Source organism: Ipomoea nil, unplaced genomic scaffold (assembly GCF_001879475.1).
Source record: "Ipomoea nil cultivar Tokyo-kokei standard unplaced genomic scaffold, Asagao_1.1 scaffold2441, whole genome shotgun sequence".
NCBI classification, from domain to species: domain Eukaryota; kingdom Viridiplantae; phylum Streptophyta; class Magnoliopsida; order Solanales; family Convolvulaceae; genus Ipomoea; species Ipomoea nil.
Window position 1 is genome coordinate 42,501 of NW_017618869.1, and position 5,000 is coordinate 47,500.

The 5,000-nt window shown below is 39.3% G+C and overlaps 2 non-coding genes across 2 annotated transcripts; both read left to right on the forward strand.

The window, feature by feature from the left end:
• Positions 1–1,047: 1,047 nt before the first annotated feature.
• TRNAS-UGA lies at positions 1,048–1,129 on the forward strand. The gene has a single exon. It is a non-coding gene; the product is annotated as a tRNA-Ser (tRNA).
• A 1,093-nt stretch (positions 1,130–2,222) lies between these two features.
• Positions 2,223–2,304, forward strand: TRNAS-UGA. Its single transcript has one exon. It is a non-coding gene; the product is annotated as a tRNA-Ser (tRNA).
• The last annotated feature ends 2,696 nt before the right edge of the window (positions 2,305–5,000 follow it).

Sequence of the window (5,000 nt, forward strand, 5' to 3'; positions counted from 1 at the left end):
GGGAGGTGCATAAGAAGCTGATTAAAGGGCTAAGCAGCTACGAAATGGCGCGGTGAGGAGAGCCGGAAACTTGGGATTCTCTCGCGCCGACGATCTCAGAACGGATTTACAGTCGACGGTGGAACTCAATATTTTTCCTATTTTCTTAACATGAAAAGACGAATTTACCCTTCCAATTCAGTTTGAATGTTGACTTAAAATTTACCGGTCACATTTGGTCGATAATTTGGACGGAGTGACCAAAATTGATAAAAATTGCATAGTCAAGGTACTAAATTAACAGTTTTGAAAGTCAGGTGTTGCAATTAACACAAGTTCAATAGTCAGTGGACCAAAATTGAAATTTACTCAGTTCTATAGTTATGAACATAGAGTTTTGTAATTGTGAATACAGAGTTCAATAATTGTGAATATGAAGTTAAAAAATTATGAACATAGAGTTTTATAATTATGAACATAGAGTTCAGTAATTATGAACATAGAGTTTTATAATTGTGAATATAGAGTTCTATAATTGTGAATATGTAGTTCAAAATTTATGAACATAGAGTTTTATAATTATGAACATAGAGTTCAGTAATTATAAACATAGAACCGTGTCCACCTTGCAAGGTGGACACGATTCCACGACTTAACAATTGGCAAGCTTCTAGAGTAAGATTTCAACAAAATTAAAGTATTTGCCCCATTCGAAAGCGTCTAGAATAAGCTTTCAACAAGATTTCGGCCGCACTACCATCCAAAAGCTTCCAGAGTGAGCTTCCAAAACATTTCAACTGCTAGTGCGACTGTGCGAGAACTCCGGTCTCCGGTGGCTTACCAGGTTCGTCTCTCTTACTCTCTCTCTCTCTCTATCTCTCTCTCTCATTTCTCTTTTCATAATCGTTTTTGAAATTGTGATCAATGATTTTACGGTTGAGCTTTAATGTATGCAACTGCAAATTAATTTTCCTATTTCTCTTTTCATAATCGTGTTTGCCGGTTGTTTTCCCTTGCAAGTTGTCTTTGATGTATCTATTATAATGATCTTTGCATGAGAGTTAACTTGTCAATATGTCCGAGTGGTTAAGGAGATAGACTTGAAATCTATTGGGCTTTGCTTGCGCAGGTTCGAATCCTGCTGTTGATGCATTTTATTGTAAGCGGTCTTGAAATTTGCAAGTTTGAATTGAAATTTGCGAGAAACCTATTGGGCTTTGACTACACGATTTCGTAAGCGATCTCAAAATCTATTGGGCTTATTGCCTAACTCAAAATCTATTGGGCTTATTGCCTGACTCAAAATCTATTGGGCTTATTGCCTGACTCAAAATCTATTTGGCTTATTGCCTGACTCAAAATCTATTGGGCAACATATTGGGCTTTGACTAGGTGAGGTCGGCGAGACCACTATCATCCATATTGGGCTTTGACTAGGTGAGGTCGGCGAGACCACTATCATCCATCTGCAAGGCGAGAAGTGGCGTCGAGCCTCGTAGACAGACAGCGGCTTCAAGCTTCAACGACCATCTACGATGCAAGACAACGGCACCATCATCCATCTGCAAGGCGAGAAGTGGCGCTAGATCACTATCATCCATCTGCAAGGCGAGAAGTGGCGTCGAGCCTCGTAGACAGACAGCGGCTTCAAGCTTCAACGACCATCTACGAGGCAAGACAACGGCACCATCATCCATCTGCAAGGCGAGAAGCGGCGCTAAGCCTCATAGACAGACAGCGGCTTCAAGCTTCAATGACCATCTACGAGGCGAGACAACAGCAACGAGCTTTAGCGAGACCATCTTTAGCTATATATCGGTGAGGCGACTAGCGGCATCCAGCTTCGGCTTAGCTTTCTGCTCAGTGTTTTGCTTATTTTTTGAAGTATAACTTCTTTTGTGATTCCAAAACTAGACTTGGATTCTATATGTGGATGCATCTCCAGGAGGTATAACAGTTAATTTTTCTGCATATTATGCTAGAATATGAAAATTTTAAGGTTTTATTTTCTGAATCGTGATTTGGTAAAAAAGGTGGTTGAGTGGTTCTTATATTAATATCCATTTATTTTAACCTTGTTATTGACTTAGATTCAAAAATTTCCTCTGTTCTTTTGCTTTTCATTGTTGTATAATTAATACAATGGATGGGTGACTTTGAAAATCATAATTCTTCTATTTGTATTCGCTTGCAAGTTATCTTTGGTGTATCTATTAGAATGATCTTTGCATAAGTGTTAACTTGTCGATATGTTCGAGTAGTTAAGGAGATAGACTTGAAATCTATTGGGCTTTGCTTGTGCAGGTTCGAATCCTGCTGTTGACGCATGATGTATCTTTTTGAATGATCTTAACAAAAGAGTCAACTTGTCAATATGTCTGAGTGGTTAAGGAGATAGACTCGAAATCTATTGGGCTTATTGCCGCACTCCAAATATTATCATCCATATGCGAGGCGAGAAGTGACGTCGAGCCTCGTAGATAGACAGCGGCTTCAAGCTTCAACGACCATCTACGAGGTGAGACAACGGCACTATCATCCATCTGCAAGGCAAGATGCGGCTTCAAGCTTCAACGACCATCTACGAGGCGAGACAACGGCAATGAGCTTTAGCGAGACCACCGTTAGCTATATATCGGTGAGGCGACTAGCGGCATCCAGCCTCGGCTCGTCTTTCTGATCAGTGTTTTACTTATTTTTTGAAGTATAACTTCTTTGTGAGTCTAAAACTAAACTTGGATTCTTTATGTGGATTCATCTCCCGGAGGTATAACGGTTAATTTTTCTGCATATTATCCCAGAATATGAAAATTTTAAGGTTTTATTTTGTGAATCGTGATTTGGTAAACAAGGTCGTTGAGTGGTTCTTATATTAATATCCATTTATTTTAAGCTTGTTATCGACTTGGATTCAAAAATTTCCTTTAGTTTGTATAATTTTGTTACTCCGTCCCCCCCCCCCCCCCCCCCCCAGCTGGACTTTTCATTATAAATCATTAGGCTTTCTTTCACCTGTTAAATTAATAATATATTGTAATTTTTGGGCCCCGTCACCAAGCTTCGGCAAATTATGCTGTGGAACTATGTCCACCTTGCAAGGTGGACTCAGTTCCAAAACTGTCATAATTGTGAATATACGAAATGTGACCAGAAAATTATAAGTCAATATTTAAACTGAATTGAAAGGGGTAAATTCATCATATCATATCTATCTCACACCATCCAATCAATTAATAATCTTAATTATATTTAATGTTGTGATTAACGTTGTTCTCCATATGCAATACTACTAACAGGTGGATTTTTGCCATGGCAATCTCTGAAAAGATTCTTCACTGGTTGAAAATTCAAAATTCAAAATGGGTGCAGTGCAATGTCTTCATTGCTTCCTTTTTACATATGCGTATAAACTTAGCCCGTTCTCTTGCGGCCAATTCGGCGTTCAATTCATCATCAAATCCTTCACCGTTGAATTCTGAATTAAAGGGTCTCAGATTCAGCGACCAATTCATCGTCAAATCCTTCACCGTCCGTCGCGCACGGCTGCTGGAGCTCCTCCACCTCCTCGCGCTTCTGCTGTCCCCTCCAACGCTGCCAAGCCGTCTATCCCTTTCACCACTGCTTTCGTGCTGACAACTTTCACGATCCTGGCCCACCAGGCCTGGCACACGCTCACTCTCGGCTTGGGGGACGAAGAAGACGAAGGTGTTTATATTCGTGTTCGAGTCGGAATCCTTGAAGACCGCCGTGGACTGCCAGTGGCCACCGGAGATTTCGGTCGGGGAGGTGCTCAAGAAGCTGATTAAAGGGCTGAGCAGCTGAGAAATGGCGCAGTGAGGAGAGCCGGAAACTTGGGATTCTCTCGCGCCGACGATCTCACAACGGATTTACAGTCAACGGTGGAACTCAATATTTTTCCTATTTTCTTAACATGAAAAAACGAATTTACCCTTCCAATTCAGTTTGAATGTTGACTTAAAATTTACCAGTCACAATTGGTCGATAATTTGGTCGGAGTGACCAAAATTGATAAAAATTACATAGTCAAGGTACTAAATTAACAGTTTTGAAAGTCAGGTGTTGCAATTAACACAAGTTCAATAGTCAGTTGACCAAAATTGAAATTTACTCAGTTCTATAACTATGAACATAGAGTTCTATAATTGTGAATACAGAGTTCAATAATTGTGAATATGAAGTTCAAAAATTATGAACATAGAGTTTTATAATTATAAACACAGAGTTCTGTAATTGTCTATATAGAGTTCAATAATTGTGAATATGTAGTTCAAAAGTTATGAACATAGAGTTTTATAATTATGAACATAGAGTTCAGTAATTATAAACATAGAACGACATAAAAATTGCCAAGCTTCTAGAGTAAGATTTCAACAAAATTAAAGTATATGCGCCATCCAAAAGCGTCTAGAATAAGCTTTCAACAAGATTTTGGTCGCACTACCATCCAAAAGCTTCCAAAGTAAGCTTCCAAAACATTTCATCAACTACTCGTGCGACTGTGCGAGAAATCCGGTCTCCGGTCTCCGGTGGCTTACCAGGTTCGTCTCTCTGACTCTCTCTCTCTCATTTCTCTTTTCATAATCGTTTTTGAAATTGTGATCAATGATTTTACGGCTGAGCTTTAATGTTTGCAACTGCAAATTAATATTCCTATTTCTCGAAATGCCAGTGTCATCCATACTTCATCACCAGCTAATCGAACTCAATGTTGTGCTTCAAGATTTGTGAAATTCTAGTATTACCCGTTGTTAATTAAGTACGTTGTTGAGTTCTAGCTTTAGCTAGAATATTTCATTTGTTTTAACAGCAATCTACTCTCATAATTACAAGTATAATTGATTAGAATTTGCAATGCTAAACAAAATGAAATTACTAGTTTACCCGCATGGGCAGCTCAATTGGTTATAAAGGTGAAAAGTTGGATGAATGACCAGGGATCGAGTCTCACCAGCGGCAATGTGGGAGCTACCTCTCAAAGTGAGGGGGGTTCCTAGTGCGCA